General features: G+C 28.0%; 1 protein-coding gene across 2 annotated transcripts in view; it reads left to right on the top strand.

Annotated features, from left to right (window-relative positions):
• Nucleotides 1–18,888, top strand: part of LOC122510796 (LIM domain only protein 3-like) — a 235,980-nt gene that overhangs the window by 35,079 nt on the left and 182,013 nt on the right. The window contains exon 1 of one of the 2 annotated variants that reach the window (XM_043625695.1): nucleotides 7,230–7,663. The exons of the other annotated variant lie outside the window; for it this stretch is intronic. The gene's annotated coding sequence lies outside the window, so the exon portion shown is untranslated. Of the gene's footprint in view, nucleotides 1–7,229; nucleotides 7,664–18,888 lie in introns of those variants that run through there. 2 annotated transcript variants of the gene reach the window in all.

Here is an 18,888-nt window from a genome sequence, read left to right as displayed (position 1 = left end):
AATAATAAAGCAACTTCTATAATTTTTAATTTTTAACCAGCTATGAAGTTTAATTTTTATTTATTTATTTATTTATTATTATTTTTTAAATAAATTTTTAAAAATTTATAATTAATTTTTTATTTATTTATTAGCTTAACCTTTGAAGTTTAGTTTTTATTTATTAATTAGTAAATTAACTATTTACTAATAAGTAATATTCAAATATTGCCACGTGTTAATGAATCCAGGTTATTATTTGTATTTAATATATATTTAGTTAATAAATTTTTTTAGTTATTATATGTAATTATTATTTTCTAATTTATTATATATTTATTACTATTTTATATTTATTATTTTTTTAGTATTATTTAATTAATTATTCATTAGTACAAATCTTGTTATGGAAAATTAAATGTTTCAGATTTTAATTAACATTAAAACATTTTGTCTGAATTTTTTGTCAATATACAAAATCATTTATCGTAACGATATTATTTAAAATTATTTTACCCGTGACTCCATAAAAGCTGGAACCTGAGACCGAGGTACGACCGTCTAAGGTAAAGGATATTTTCGATTGATTCCTATGCAAATTGTCCATTACATCTTGTGCATTTCACTAAATCTCGCGGAAATCAATGATCTTAGAGCATTTTTTTGTGGAAGTTTTGCAGTTTTATTCAAATACGCAAAAAACTCTTGAGTCATTTCGTCATCGAAGAAGCTAATGGGAAGATGTTTTTTTGACACCAATTCTACCACCATTTGATTCAATATATTCTGATCAAATATCTATAAAAAAGGAATCTAATTATTTAACATTATTTATTTATATATTTATTTCCTAATTTTGTTGTAGAAAAACAGGTGGTTTTTGAGATGTTTTGATATGTTGACGACGCCAAAATTGTTTCACAATAAGATATTTCTCTTTAGCATATTATTTATGAGTTCAATAAAGAAATGTTCAGATTTAAAATTAAAATAATTAAAAAGCTTATTTTAGTCTATATAAAATAAGGTTAAATTATACGTATTTTGCCTTTTGTTTATCAATTAAATTAATTTATATTGTGTATGACACTTATTTATACAATTTATTATTTGTTTTTTTTATTTTAGGTTATATAATTTTTCATATTATCAAAACTAATTACTGGTTTTTTTTGCTGTTCAACATTATCACCGAATAGTTTTTGATATGTTTCTACATAAAATTTTTTTAAATGCCTTGTGCCGGTCGTATTTCCATCCGTCATTTTTATGATTATAGTGGGTTATTTTCCGTTGAGCATATTTTGCATTTAGCAAATTTCTCTTTACTTTCTGTGAAAGCGTATTCGAAAATTCCATTTAATGTTTCTTTTTTTAATTTCTTTTTACAAACATTTTCATTTAAAGCATCTTCTGCACTCTGAGACTCATCTCGGTGTATTCCACATCAGTTCAACACAAAAAATTTTATTAGGTTTTGGGATTCGGTTGAAATTGGGTAGATTATATCCTCTGGTGGTAATAAATCAAATCCCCAAGCGATTTTAAAAAATTTCAAAAATTGGCAGACATATTGGATTTTTAATTTTTTTGTACTTTTTTTTGAAAAATGTATATCTCTGCTTCTTCTTAACGGATTTAAGTTTATGACCTCTTAAATTGTTCGTATTGAAATATACTTTTATTTAAAAAATTAAAATTAAAAAAATTATTTAAATTTTTTGTTTAAAAAACTAATTTAATTTTTTGAAAAGCCATAGAAAAAATATGCTACCTTCAATTTTGATCATTTTTTTACCATTTGTAGCCATAAATCTGTTGAACTTGTCCTGAAATTTTCATCGTGGGACAGCCAGTAGTTTTTAAGAAAAAAAAATAAAACGTAAATCCTCGCATAGCGCTGTAGCGGTCAGTTTTAATGCCGCACGATTGTAAATGGAACTTTAATAAAAGTACGAGTTTATATTAACCCTAAAACTAAAATATGATTTTTTTATAGACTAACGAAAAACTGGGGTGGTTTGGTACCCCAGATTTGAAACAATTGTAAAAGGTTACCTTTTTTGTAATTTTTTTAATTTGTCAACAATGTGGCTAATTTGAAAAAATTAAACGGATTTTAAAATGTAAATAGAGACAATTTCATTTTGATTAAGGCAACTTGAAAATTTAAATATTATTTACAATATATACAAATGTTAAATGATTTTAAAATAGAATAAAAATCATTTATTACAAAGAAGGTTTCTATTTTTTACGGGGGAGTTTCCAAAGTCTTACAGTTTTTCTTTATTTACCTTTTAAAATCCGTTTAATTTTTTCAAATTAGCCACATTGTTGACAAATTAAAAAAATTACAAAAAAGGTAACCTTTTACAATTGTTTCAAATCTGGGGTACCAAACCACCCCAGTTTTTCGTTAGTCTATAAAAAAATCATATTTTAGTTCTAGGGTTAATATAAACTCGTACTTTTATTAAAGTTCCATTTACAATCGTGCGGCATTAAAACTGACCGCTACAGCGCTATGCGAGAATTTACGTTTTATTTTTTTTTCTTAAAAACTACTGGCTGTCCCACGATGAAAATTTCAGGACAAGTTCAACAGATTTATGGCTACAAATGGTAAAAAAATGATCAAAATTGAAGGTAGCATATTTTTTCTATGGCTTTTCAAAAAATTAAATTAGTTTTTTAAACAAAAAATTTAAATAATTTTTTTAATTTTAATTTTTTAAATAAAAGTATATTTCAATACGAACAATTTAAGAGGTCATAAACTTAAATCTGTTAAGAAGAAGCAGAGATATATATTTTTCAAAAAAAAGTACAAAAAAATTAAAAATCCAATATGTCCGCCAATTTTTGAAATTTATTAAAATCGCTTGGGGATTTTATTTATTACAACCAGAGGATATAATCTACCCAATTTCAACCGAATCCCAAAACCTAATAAAATTTGTTGTGTTGAACTGACGTGGAATAGGTACACCTCTCTAAAAAAATTTTTTATTGTATAAGCTACATAAATTGATAAAATAATTCCATTTTATAAAAATTTAACAATGAGAGTCGGCGTGGACATCCCATGATTTTACCATTAGTGGTCCATTATTGGGTGCCAATAATAATCCTAGAGAAAACCAATGGCTCCCAATATTGGGCCATTAATGCACCAATGGTAGACTAATGGCTATTTTCCATTGGGAATAAATAATATCGAAATTAGTTACCTATATAATAATAATAGAAATAGTAATAAAAAATTAAAATAAGTTAGATAAGCTATAGTATAAAATTTCTCACGATTGATTCGAAATATAAAGTGAAATGACAGATTAAAATATAAAAATGGTATTAAAAATTGCAATAAAGAAATAATATAAAAATGTCAATTAGAAATTTGAAATATAGACGCGATATAATAAAACCGTAGCTAATAAATATAGATTAAAATATCAATCATCCCGAGTGATGGTAAAAAAAACTTATAAAATATTAAAGAACAAGAATTTAGTACAATAATTCTTCTCTACTAAAGAATGATATAATTGAAATAAAAAAGTGTGTATAATTAATTAAGTGAATTTAAATCAAGTCATGTGTATGTGTGTGTCAATATGAACATTGTGTGACATTTGTGTCAAAGGGAAAAAAAGAAACAAGGATATTTTTATAATGAAATAAGTGAAGCATAACACGCCACCGCCATTTCCTCCCATTTAATCAGTGCCTTTCCGTAAATCACTTAGTAATTAAAAGAGGGCATCGATAAAGGTGGCTGTACGGCCTAATCCATTTCGCGGACCTCTCGTGTATATAGTCAAACGCAATGGGGTAGAAGGGTGAAAGAGCATGGAGGGGGTGAATGTAGAAAAAAGGTCGTAGCCTTTCTAATTTAATCTGGTGAATGATTCCGTGATTCTCGAACACGGCGGCGGACACAACCCTTTCATTACTTAGTTTCCACCCTACGGGTCACCCTCTGCAGCGCCAACAAACTAACCCCCCTACGCAACACTAAATCAGCGACCAGTGTAATTTTTGTAATGGGAGGTGTGGCCTTGCAGGGATAGTCGTACATTGGTGGGGTAACATTTTCAGTCAAGTGGGGATATTCACCCCTCTTTTGCACAAAGGTTGGGGAAGTTTGATGGTTTGGTAGAGGGAGACAGAGAGGGAGGAAAGGGGTTAAATCCACAACGTTAAGAGCGCTCGTCTGTAGCTATTTCAACTTCCGGAACAAGTCGATTTGGCTCATGACTCCACTTGCGCTTTCTTAATTTACTCTGTATTCTCTATTTTCTTCTATGAGCGGATTTAATTTATTTTTCGTGAGTCTTTCTTTTTCATGTTTTTTTTATTTTTAACTTTTATTATTATTCACTATATTATTTTACTCTCTTTTGACAGTTTATTAAATGTTTATTACTATGTTATGAGCGTGGAGATTTATTAATTACTAATATATAAAGTACTAATGTTAAGTCTTAATTACTAACAATAGTTATTATTAATAGAACTTAGGTATTCCGAAAATAGGGAAATTAATTCCGGAAATAGTAAAAATTTACAAAATTAATGAGTAGACAAAATAAAACAAAAAAAAAAGGAAATTATTGAATACAATTTTTTTAAGAATAAAAAAGACATATCACAACATAATATTTTACTTTAGGCATAACAAAGGCATATTATGGTCACTCTTCGCCACCTGTGCCGGTGCATGCCAAGTTCCTACATGTAGCTGGTCAATAAATTATTACGCTAGGTTAATGATGAGTTCTTTATTGATCTGTGACAATCGGTCACACATTATTGATATCCATTATTTTCCTAGGGTAATAATGGGTACTTTATTGACCGCTGGGCTATAAAAAGGAATATTTTATAATATTAAACAAAAAATCAAATAGAGTAACGTTTACTAATCATACTGAAATTTACTTTTGGAAAATAGTTAAATATTCCTTTAAAAAATAGTAAAATTCTCTTAAAAAATAGTAACATTTATTCTGTAATTATTAAAAATTATAAATAGCTTAAGAACTAAAAGAAAACTTTTTTCTCATCAATTTATTGCAAATTAAGACTTAATTTTGGGAATTTTTTGCTGAAATTCAATAACTTGTAATTTAACAATAAGTTGTAATTCGACCACTATAAATTTATTAGTAATATTTATCGATTGAAACTAATTTTTATATGTTTCTCGTATAAATAGAAGTTATAAATAATATTTAGCAGTCTGCACATGGTGATTAACAATTTGTTGTTATTAATTAATTCTTGTTTATTAATATTTAGTCATTTCTTGCTAATGTTTAGAAGCTTATTTCTATAATTAACCAATTTCTTTTACTAATATATAGTAGATTAACTTATATTTTATATTTACTAATATTCATTAGTATTTTGTTTAGTTTCATTAGTTTTTTATATTTGGTAAATTAAAACTAAATATTAGTCAAATAACTACACTCTAAATCTGAATCAGTGGAAATTACACTGAAAATCATAGTAAAACTTCAATTTTTACAAAAACGCTACGCTGACAGACAGCACTGGCATAACTCTGGGATGATAACGCTGTCTAACGCTGGCGAAGTACTGCCTGCCAGTGCTGCCAGACAGCGCTGGCGCAGCACTGGACCAGTGCTGGCTGAGAATATTGCCGCAATAAATGCCGTATTGTTATTAATTAGTCGTAAATTAATAATTATAAATAATTTAACAACAAAATGGTAAATAATATTAATAAATAGTTATTATTCATAATATATTTACTCTTCTTAAAGAAATTGTATTAAAGATGGAGACTAACAATGGATATATAGTAAATGAAGTAGAAAAAAATTGTTTATAACATTTAAAAATTAAATAATAAACAATTACAGTAAGTGTGCATTAGATTTTCATATTTTAGTACCTAACTAAATTTTTAATAATTAAATTACTTTACTTTACTTATTGCATTTAACATTTTACGTAATTCTTAAATTATGTGGTAATTTTTTAATAATTTTTTATTCATAGTAAAAAGTATAATAGTATTTTAATAGGAACCAAATTATTATTGAGATTAAAGTTTAAATTTTGTTTATAATTTTAATTTGCTTAAATAATTTATTATTTACAAAATTAGACAATTATGTTAAATTATTATTATTAAATTTAATAAAAATAAAAATGAACAACTGAAAAGTAAAATATTAATTTTTTTCAATAAATTTATATTTTTAAACATTCATAAACTTTTTTTATAATTTTTTTCAAGTTTATGTCAAAAAAGCAATGTTGGCAAAGAGCGTCGTGAACAATTTTTCTATACTCAGCCAGCACTTGCCGCCGTGGCTTGTCCAAGCTTTGGCGAAACAAAAATTCTGTACTGCGCCAGCACTAATTGTCGAGGCTCGGCTAGACTACGCCGAACAATCGTCTGAGTACTAAGCCAGTGGTGAACATCGACACTACACTGGCATTTCCCATTGGGTGTTATAGGTAATAATAAAAAATAAACATTATTAAATTAAGTTATACAAAATTTGCAACATTTTTATATAAATACAACAATTTAGAAACGTGAAAGAATTAAAAAAAATATTTGCCAACAAATGGGAAATTTATCTGAAGGAAAAAAGTTTAAAAAAACAAAATTTCGAAGCATTTCAATTGTGCATATATTAGGTATTTTTAAATGATGATAAAAACTATTATAAACGAAGCTCTCCTTATTATATTCCGTGCATAATCCTCTTTTTGAATTCTAAAGCTAATAAGCCTATTAAATGTAAATGTAAAGATCGACTTTCCAGATGCAGCAGCTGGACGTACTATTTATACAGATTAGCTATTTTTATATAACGCACAATATAATCGGTTTTTTATTCAACACATTTTCTTCTCGTGTGTTTTCCATCAAAAGCATTGACCCTCCAACTCTTCAACACAAACACACACGTGTTTATATTATATATGTCGCGCTTTAAATCGCGTAACTGCACCCTTGATCGAAAAGAAGGGGGGTATAAATTGCGCTGTATATATATAAAGTGGTGGGGGAATTATCTCCATATGGCGGGTGGTGGTAGAGGAGTTGAGTGAGTGGAGGGGATGTGAATACCCCTCGAGGGGTAGCGAAACCAGACGAAGTGGGGATGGCGTGTCGCTAAAGAGGGGATCGTGAGGGTTAGAATCTTTGGTGGGGTGAGTTTATCACTGTGGTGGCGTGCCGTCGTCGCACGCGACAGTATACTACCGACTGCCGCAGCGGCTGGTTCTCGAGAATACTCTCGTTCAAAGTATTCTTTCATTCCAAAAAAAACTCACAAAAATAAAAACGTTTTCGTGTAACATTCAAAGATTTTATTACAATTTTTCCACTAAGTCGTTGATAACAATTCTCTTTATCATCTTAAGAAGAATTCTATTGTTTTTAAGTTTCTTTCTTTTTGACGAAAAATAGAAATTTTACTCGTCCGCGTGGAATAACAACTTGTGTGTTTTGTTGCAAAAAAAGAAGTTATATTTCTTGTTGATTTGCTTGTGTTGTTGATTATTTTTGTTATTGTTATTGTTGTTATTTTGTATAGTGAAGTGGGATTTTTATTTTTCGATAGAGAACGCACAGAAATCAAAATTGCTCCGAACGTGAAGGCTGCACATGATTCGACAACGGATCCAGGTAATTGATACCACGTGGAAAAGTTAATGTTGATTTTTCTGTCGGACTTTTTTTTCTTTCTATTAAAACTTTTGTTCATTAGCCAGTGATAGTTAACAGTTAATTAGACAACTATGATATGCATATCATTAACAGTTCACTGTATAAAATGAACAAGTATATTATGAATTTGACATCAAATTGTTATTTGTGTTTTATTTATTATTATCATTTACCATCGAAGTTAATTTATTATTTTAATAATGAATAGTTACAATTTTTATTCCATTTTGAAAAGAATGCTTGTGAAATTAAGTGAAAACCAATTTTACTATAAGTATACTATTACTTATAATTATTAACTTTTTCTACTATATTAAATTACTAGTAAACATTAGTAGTAAATACCGAGGTAAATACTGAATATAATAGTAATAACTTAATATTAATAGTAATTATTGAATATTAGTAGTAAATTGAAAATATTAATAGTAAATCCTACTTAATATGAGTAATAAATACTAATAGTATTTAGTAATTTTTGACAAGATTTAGTACTTTGCTACCAACTGTTACTTATATACTATCATAATACAATACTAAATGATTGTAAAAGTTACTAAATCCTAAATTCGATTTGTAAATACAACTAAATAATAGCGCTAAACATTAGAAGTATTTATTAATTTTTACTATAATATTTTGTGACTAATTACTAACATTTATCACTTATAGATAATTCTAAGTAATTGATACTATAAGAAAATATATTTCACTAAATGAACTAATTGTAATTAAATTTTAATTCAATTGTTTTGTACAACCGATAACCGGTGTTTCGCAGTAGAAAAATTTTTCATAGCAAGACGTCATTATTAATTTTTAAAATTCATTTTGAAATATCTTCTTATTCTGTGACTAAAGTTCGTGGGAAAAAATTTTTTTTCACAAGAAACGAATATTTTTTTAAGTATTCTAAAAAAAGTGTAGTCCTTTTTTTCTTTTTCTTTCTCGAATGTTTAGTGGATTATTTGTCTCGTGTGTGTATATGTGTAGCGCTAATTACAAGTGACATTCAACACTTTTGTCCCTGTATGGTTTCCGTCATCGATACGGATTCCTTAAAAGGTTCCTCTCTCTCTCTCTTTCCTCTCCACTTCGCAGTGATGTGTTGTTGTATATACATATATATACATATAGTATATATACCTTCTCGTTAAGACATTTCTGCATTGCGTTACTATACACAGCAGACGAGAGGGTTCAGAACTTTGCAAATCTCATTTGACCTTAATCAGATATTGGAATTTCGTGCTTTGAAGTTAACTTGCAATTCAAATTTAACGATCATAATTAGCTCTCCGGAAAAGGAACATAGTCTCATTAAACTTTTACGCCCGAAGTCACGTTATTAATTAAAAATGCAATGTGTTGCTTTGGCAAAATTATTTATATATATATATATAAAGCTTAAATAGGATATATATATATAATATTGGAGGCAGGGCTAAATTTTATTACAAATAAATATATTTACAATATATTAAATAAGTACAAAAACGTATGAGCATTTAATCTCTTGTATATAAAGCAACTGCTGTCAAATAATAGTTTCCACTGAGCATTCAATTCAATTCACTTTACTTTTAATTAATTAAAATAAGTTAATATTTAATTAGTACAAGGAGAAATGTAATTGATTTTAATTATTACGGAAATTAATTAATTCAAATTAATTAATAATAGTTCGTTCTTTCTAATAAATGAAATAATTATAATGTATAATGGTTAATGAAAACATTTTAATTATGCACAAAAAAGAAATTTTATTAAAAATAAAAAAATATATCGAATAAATAGGGGAGACTGGGGCGAAAAATTAAATTTTGCATAAATGATTTTTTTTTGGCAATATAAGCCGCTTAGATGCAAATATTTGTATATCAATATTGTAGGGCAACTTGTCCTCTACAACTTTCAATAAAAAAGTTCCTGATATTTTAGCAAAAAATACATGTTTTCTCCTTTTTTGAAAATTTTGTTTTTTTTAACTTTTCGCCCCATGCTGGGGCGAAAAGTTAAATTCTATTTTTAGCATACTAAAACTATTTTCTGATAGGTGATAAATAGTAGATAAGTTAAAGTATACGTAAACAAGTAATTTAGTAAATAAAAGATATTTGTTTATTTGACAAAAGCTTTAGAATAGTTGTAAAGTTAAAAAATTGAAATTTCAAAAAAAAAAAAAAATTTTTTTGGTTTATTTCATTTGAACCGGCTTATTTTTTGACAGAGTACTTGCCAAATGTTAAATAAATAATGTTTAAACAAATAAACCCAAAAAAACGAAAAATAAAAAAAAATTTTTTAACAACATGTAAAAATACATTTAACTTTTCGCCCCAGGGTGCGTTTTTGGCTTTAACAACAAATATAAAAAATCTGACTAAAGATATTTAGAAAATACATGTAGGTATCTCTTCAGGGGACCCAAATAATGAAGTAAAAAAATCGCGGTGAGAAAAAATGCAAAAAATATACTTAAAAGTTGATATTTTCTTTTTCGAACAAATTTTCAAAAGTATAGATTGAAAAAAAACTTTTAATATTGACACCACAAAAATAAACAGAATTGCACACAACTCCGGACATTTATTTAGGGTGATAACACCCTTCTATAATTAAAATTGCAATGCTCTAACTATTTTCGTTCGAAAGATAATGAATTTTAACGGTTTTGGCAGTTTAACTTTTCGCCCCAGTCTCCCCTACACATTAATTTTTTTATAACTTAAATGTCAAAAAAGTAGGCACAACTTTACTCAGTTTAATTAAATTACATTATATTTAAAATTTACAATTGTATAAAATTTATTAAAAATTTCTTTACAAAATTCATTTTATACGAGAGCCTATGTTAAACAGTTAAAATCTTTCGAATGGAAATAGTTATAGAGCATTGCAGTTTTGACTATATAGAAGGGCCTTATAAGTTATAACTCTAAATAAATGTCCGAAGTTATGTGACATTCTGTTCATTTTTTTGATGTCCATAATATGAAGTGTGTTTTGAACCTACCTTAATTGTAAATGTTTACGTAAAAGAAAATTTCAACTTTTAAGTATATTTTTTGAATTTATTCTTATCACTATAAGTATTATAGCCTATACTTGGGTCCCCTGAAGATGTACCTATAAAGGTATTTGCTAAATACTTTTAGTCAGATTTTGTATATTTGTTGTTAAAGCCAAAAACGCACCCCGTTAAGTGTATTTTTCCCATGTTTTTTACATTTTTCGTGTGTTTCGGGTTTATATGTTAAAAAATTATTTATTTGACATAAGGCAAGTACGCGGCCAAAAAACGAAACCGCTCACGTGAAATAAACCCATAATTTTTTTTATTTTGAAATTTTAATTTATTAACTGTATATATAACTGTTCTAAAGCAATTGTTAAATAAACGCATATATTTTATTAACTAAATTTGAAAAAGGACAAAACATGTATTTTACGCAGAAATATCAGAAACTCTTTTATTGAAAGTTTGTTGAGGACAAGATGTCCCTGTCACAAATTATATTTGCATCTAAGCGGATTTATTGACTAAAAAAACATTTTTGCAAAATTTACCATTTAGTCCCAGTCTCCCCTATGTATTAAATCAATTAAAAAATTAAAATTAATTAAATTAATCTAGATTAGTTAAAAATAAGCATTTGATAGTAAAATCTTGTCTGACTTTTTGTTCTCTCAAAATTGGACAAAGAGAAATTAATATATTAGTCAAAAGAATAACTAATTTTGATTGGGGTACAAAAGTTCCAAAACGGAAGTTCCAATCGAAAAATTCCAAGAAAAAAGTTCCAAAATGAAAAGATCCAAAATTTATTTTTCCAAATTACAAAAGTTCCAAAGTCCAAAATGTCCAAAATATAAACCAAAGTGTGAAATTTCCAAAATAAAAAGTGTTGAATTGTTAAATAAGTGAAAAGTATTGGAGTTGTTTGAAAAAATAAGGCATCTCCAAGATTTCACATTTTTTCTATCTGAATGCTTGTAATACAGAAATCCTTCGATATGTAAATAATTTTTTTCCGACTTGTATTAATTCTACCATAATTAAAATTTACAATTAATATAATTTCACTGTTCACTATTTTATAGTTTAAATAAAATTTTAAATTAAAATAAAATTTTTAATTTGACTAATTTACAATTTAATCAATATAATTTCACTGTTCACTATTTTATAGTTTAAAAAAAATTTCTAATTTTACTAATTTACAATTTAATATAATTTCACTGTTTACTATTTTTAAATTTGAAAAAAAAATTTTAATTTCACAACTTAATTTTGGAATGAGCACACGTTGAATGAAATTTTTGATTTGAAATTTAAAAAATAAAAGAAAACAATGTTTGGAAAAAACGACTATTGGAAAAATAATACTTTGGTAAAAATGGCCTTTAGAAAAATAATACTTTGGAAAAAATATCATTTGGGAAAATAATAATTTGGATCCTTCGGAATTGGAACTTCTGTTTTGGAACTTTTGACTCCATACCTTATACACACAAAAAAAATATGGTAAATTTGACTACTTTTTTACTATTTCCTGTAGTTCCTATAGGCGCCCGTAACATTATTTAGTAAAATGAACTATGACAGAATAGTTAGTCTAACTGTAAAATGTAGTAATAAATACCATTTTTACAGTAAATTTAACTACTAAAACAGTTATCTTAACTATTTGTTGTTAGTCATACTAACTGCTTCATTTAGTTGCAGTAACTAAATTTTCATAGTTCCTATAGGCGCCCGTAACAAATTGTAGTTGTAACTGTAAAAAATAGTTAAATTAACTATTTAAAGTAGTAAAATGAAATTATTTATTTGTTTTTTATTATTATTGAGGTCCATTTTTTTATATTTTCTCTTACCTATTTTTGTTCATATATAATTTATATATTAAGGGGGGCGCCTACTTTAGAAGGTAAAAAACTGCGTACATTTCAGGAATTTTTTTCTCAAACACATTTAAATAAATCGATGCGAGATTTAGTGTATGTTTTCTTATATATTTAAACCTTTGAAATATAATTTTTTCATTAAATGAAAATAGAATTTAATAATAAAATAAACGCCATATATATAACGCCTCCCTGCTAAAATTTTCCCATTGCGTACAACCTAGGGCCCACAATTCTTATCTAAAACAAAAAAACAAAATTTTTTCTATAAATATACATTATTGCCTTCTGTATGAATTAAAAGATTTCAATAGAAAGTAAAAACTGAAATTTTTACATGACTTTTTAAAAAAAATTTAATTTTTGCCAAAAAAAATCTCATTTTTTCTTTAAAAGAAAGCATTAAATTTAACTCTATCAAAAACAAATTTAATTCATACAGAAGAGACACTCTTCATCTTCAAAACAAGCCCAAATAGACCCTTATCGGTTGATTAAATTTTTGTCTATCGTGTACGCAAACTACAAAAACAGTGTTTTGAGAAAAACGCGTTTAAAGATTGAAAAACATATATAAATGCTATTTCGCGGCCTCGATGAACGACTATTTTTTTATGTGTAGCTCTTGGATAAGAAGAGATTTTACTGATAAATGGTAATTTTAATGGTATAGGTGTAATAGTAGATAAGCGCGACAAATTATGAAAAGTATTAGAGACCGCGAGTGGAATCGCGCGCCAGGCCAAGCGCCAGTCCACGCGCTTTATTGCGTTCTACAAGCTGTAACTCGAAAAATACTTTGTATTTTGACGTAATATTTTAAGAGCATATTCTCTTATAGTTGTACTTTCAGTTAAGACAACTTTTAAAAAATCGATTTTTTTGACCCGATAAAGTAGGCGCCCCCCTTAAATTCTTATACACCTAACAGAGAAAAATCCCAAAACGCCGGGGATTGAACGCACGACCCTAACATTCGCAAACCGATAACCTAACCACCTAACCACGCTCGCACTCTACGATGACTGGCATTGTACTTGAGGACATTCTTCTTAGATTCAGTCATAATAACTACTCCGTTTAGTTGCAGTAATTAATTTTTTAAGCTCAAGGACTTAGTTGAAATGTAGCCAGCATATGATTTTAAATGACTTAACGATAGTGCAGTAGTTAAAAGTACTGTTGAAAATAGTTATTTTCAGAATTTCTGTAGTAAAATTATCCACTTTTTACTAGTTATAAAAAAATTAAACTTACTATTTTCATATAGTAAAAATAACATAAAAATTGTTAATTTTATGACTTTTGTAGTTATAAAAATAAATGTTTCTTACCACCATAGAGATAAATTATTAAAAGCTAGTAAGAATTGGTTCTTTTAACTACATTAAACACAAAAATAACAAATTCCAGCGGTTGTTTTTACTCTTTGGAACAGTAAATTTTAATTTATTTTGCAAATAGCAAGAAATGGATATTTCTACTACAGAAATTCCGAAAATAACTATTTTTAACAGTACTTTTAACTACTGCACTACACTGAGAAAAATGGATATTAAGCCTTATTATCTAGATATTAATGGTCAATATCTGTGACAGTGAACTATGTAAACTTCTTAGATGTTCAAATTTAATATCTAAGATATTGGAAAAAGACTTGTTCAAACATAACCTCACATTTTCAGATTATACTTTTTAACATCTGAGATATTAAACCATAACATCTGGATGATATGCATTAGCATCCCCAGGCGCGAAAGACCAGTGCTGACGATGGGTTGAAACTTGACTGAGTCTTGAACGCCCAGCGTGGGTAACCCAGAGTTGAAGCAGTCTTTATATCATTGTCACTCAATATTGGTTCAGCATGGGACACCAATGTTCGTCCCATGCTCGATTTAACACTCGGTCAATCTTCGTGAGTGGAGCTTCAACATCCAGTCTTTATTCAAGCTTGAATCAATCTTGATAGTTTATTTATTACCGTGTGCACTTAACAGTATTAGATATAAATATTTATAAATTATTTAATATTAAAATATTATTTCTGATAATTTTTAGTAATTTTTTATACTATTTAAAAATTATTATTATTAATTATTATTAAATAATATAATAAGTATTATTATTATTGTTATTAAGATATCAATTGGTAAATAAATATTAATATTTATTTAGTGTATAATATTTATATTAATTACATTAGATTCATATCAATAAAGTTAAATTATTATATATTATTTTTTTTCTTGCACAGAGTCAAATATTATTATTTCAAAGTTCAAGAGTTTCGTTTATCTGAAAAATTTTCAGTGAAAAAAATGCTCATTAGGTAGTAATAAATATTTATGCCTATAGTAGTTTTACACTAGGTTTAACTGTTTACTGAATATTATCAAAAATATATTTTTCGTCAAACGCGCGCGACTAAACACAAATAACCTTGAGACGTTGCGATTGTCGTGCTCCCACCATCCCATCTACTCAATGCTTTCCCCTCATGACGTCACAGGCGGGGAGTGTATTGAGTAGATGGGATGGTGGGAGCACGACAATCGCAACGTCACGCTGTAAAGTCTCAAGGTTATTTGTGTTTAGTCGCGCGCGTTTGACGAAAAATATATTTTTGATAATATTCAGTAAACAGTTAATCCTAGTGTAAAACTACTAGGCATAAATATTTACTACTACCTAATGAACATTTTTTTCACTGAAAATTTTACAGATAAACGAAACTCTTGAACTTTGAAAATAATAATTTGACACTGTGCGAGAAAAAAAATAATATATAATTTAACTTATAAAATTATCAGAAAAAATATTTTAATATTAAATAATTTATAAATATTTATATTTAATATTGTACAGTGCACATGGCGAGAAGCCTTCCAGCCTTCTGTGGCCGAGCGGTTTAAATGCGTGCGTTGAGAACTTCCGGTATGCGTTAGGGGGGCGGGGTGCGTGAGTTTCGATCCCACATGCGAGCGAATATTTTTCATTCTTTGTTATAAGCGTTTATATAAAAAAATAAAATTGTGTGTTGTGTCGTGAATAAAAAATGTGAACATGTTTATAAATAATGTTAAAAGTATGTTAAAAATCAAGAAAAAAATGTAACGATTAACAGAAAAATTGTCTTTTTTTACTAAAATTATTTTTTTAAAATTACTATTCAAATGATATTTATTGTTAGTAATATATTCTTATTTATATGAAAATAATATAATTATTACAAATAATAACTTATTGTCATTAAATGTATATATACACACATACATGAATTAAAATAATAACAATAATATTTATTATTATTATTAATAATTCATATATTCACATTATATTTCATTTATATATATTTCACATTTATATTTACATTATATTTACATTATATTTCAAAAATATAATTATTTACCGACAACCATATCGGAATAATTATCTTAAGAATAACACCTGACTCTAAACCAAAGAGTTCAATTGACGTCTAATAGATGTCACTAATTGCTGATATAGTCGAAATCTTCCTTAATTAAAATTCTCAATCAGCAAATAATTTCCTACATTAACTATACAGCTCTTCGACTAGTGTATGGGCTTGATCTGAGATTATAAGAAACGTGAACGTCCAGGCTGTGTTGGCATGGTGCATTGGTAGGCGTTAGTCCCGCGAAAGGCAGCTATTAACTGGGGTTCGAGTCCTCACAGATGCACAGTGCAGTCGTTCACGCAGCTTATTTTTTCAGATCAAAAATTAAATTCAAAAATATAATTATTTACCGACAACCATATCGGAATAATTATCTTAAGAATAACACCTGACTCTAAACCAAAGAGTTCAATTGACGTCTAATAGATGTCACTAATTGCTGATATAGTCGAAATCTTCCTTAATTAAAATTCTCAATCAGCAAATAATTTCCTACATTAACTATACAGCTCTTCGACTAGTGTATGGGCTTGATCTGAGATTATAAGAAACGTGAACGTCCAGGCTGTGTTGGCATGGTGCATTGGTAGGCGTTAGTCCCGCGAAAGGCAGCTATTAACTGGGGTTCGAGTCCTCACAGATGCACAGTGCAGTCGTTCACGCAGCTTATTTTTTCAGATCAAAAATTAAATTCAAAAATATAATTATTTACCGACAACCATATCGGAATAATTATCTTAAGAATAACACCTGACTCTAAACCAAAGAGTTCAATTGACGTCTAATAGATGTCACTAATTGCTGATATAGTCGAAATCTTCCTTAATTAAAATTCTCAATCAGCAAATAATTTCCTACATTAATTCATATATTCACATTATATTGAATAAACGTGAGAAACGAGTAAATTTGGGAACAGTGGAAGCAGTCTTGTTTCAGTCCTGCGTTAGGCGTCCGCAGCATTGATTGAGCATTGATGTCCAATGCTGAATCAAGGCTCGCTCTGCAGTCTGGAATCGGTGTTACATTAAAGCTTCGATCATTCCTGCTCTCGCTGATTCACTCATGCTCAATCAATGTTGACCAATGCTCGGCCAATCTTTATAAAGCCTGAACTCGGCGTCACTTCGCGCCTGGGTCTTTTCTTAATATCTAGTATATTAAGAGTTTTAATATCCAGTTTTCTCAGTGTATTGTTGAGTTATTCACAATCATAACGTGTAGTAGTAATTTTAACCACACAAAACCTACTATTCAATTTTAGTTCCACTAACTATGGAAGATTAGTTAAAATGCTGCTGAATATGGTAGTTTTAACTATATTTTTTTAACTGCACATATGTGGATGTTTTTACCACTCACGTTTTTTCTCTGTAGAAAAAAATGATCTTTTCAACTGCATAAATAGTAAAAATAACTATTTTCAACAATTGATTTTACTATATGAAAACAATAAATTTCTTTCTTTCTCTGCAACTAGTAAGAAATAATTGTTTTAACTACATAAATCATAAAAGTAACAACTTTCAGAGGTTGTATTTACTATATAAAAACAGTAAGTCTCATTTTGTTTGTAACTAATACAAAATAGTTATTTTGCTACCACAATAGTAAAATTAACTATTTTTAACAATAGTTTTTACTACTACACTATAGTTGAGCCATTTACAAGCATCTGTTAGTTATTTCAACTACGTAAAGTAGTTATTTTAACTACATAAAACCAACTACTTCATTTTGGTTCCACTAACTGAGGAAGTGTAGTTAAAATGCTGCTGAATATGGTAGTTTTAACTACTTTTTTCTAACTACACAAATGTGGTTGTTTTTACCATTCGCATTTTTTTCTGTGTAGACCAGTCCTGTATTTCTCCAGGAATTTATTTACAATGCTGATTTTGAAAGTCTCACAAAAATCGTTTCGTAATTAGTTCGGAACGATTCAGATATACTTACATTGAATTTCTAAAAATTTCTGGAACTTTGCACAAATCCTCAATTATGGAACAAATTCAGGAATTCTTACAGAATTTATTTTTTCCGTGTACAGAATAAATTATTGGTAAATAAAATTAAAGACTTTAGTTAAAGAATACCTAAGTCTTAAGTACAAAAATAGTTATTTGTGAAAATAACCATTAATATTTAGTAAAAATGGACTAATTATTACAAAAATTAATAATAATAAATCTGTAATTAAAAAAATAAGTAATGTAAGTACAAGAAAAATTATTAGCAAAAATAAAGACATAAATATACTTAAATCAAATGAAATATTAAAGCAAATATTCAAAAAAAATTAGAAATTTTTAGTAAAAAATAATTATTAATAAAAATTAGAGATGCATTACGAGCGAGACTCGTCTCGGCGAGAAGGAGAATCTCGCGAAAAAGACAATGCCCAATGGGAAATTTACAACTGGCGTAGTACTGCGCCAGCACTGGCAGCACTGGCGGCAAGGCTGAGAGCCAGCACTGGCATGGCACTGGGATGATAACGCTGTCTAACGCTGGCGAAGTACTGCCTGCCAGTGCTGCCAGACAGCGCTGGCGCAGCACTGGACCAGTGCTGGCTGAGAATATTGCCGCAATAAATGCCGTATTGTTATTAATTAGTCGTAAATTCATAATTATAAATAATTTAACAACAAAATGGTAAATAATATTAATAAATAGTTATTATTCATAAAATATTCCTCTTCTTAAAGAAATTGTATTTATTCGTATAATTTCGGGGAAATATTTTCAGGCAAAACCGTTCGGGCGAAAAAATTCGGGTAAATTTCCATTCAGGCGCATATCTATTCGGGCCAATAAATTCGGGTGGGTATTTTCGAATGGGCGTGTA

Source organism: Leptopilina heterotoma, unplaced genomic scaffold (assembly GCF_015476425.1).
Source record: "Leptopilina heterotoma isolate Lh14 unplaced genomic scaffold, ASM1547642v1 Lhet_74, whole genome shotgun sequence".
In the NCBI taxonomy this organism is placed as follows: domain Eukaryota; kingdom Metazoa; phylum Arthropoda; class Insecta; order Hymenoptera; family Figitidae; genus Leptopilina; species Leptopilina heterotoma.
Note: the sequence above shows the minus strand (reverse complement) of the source record. Positions and strands in the feature narration are given on the sequence as shown.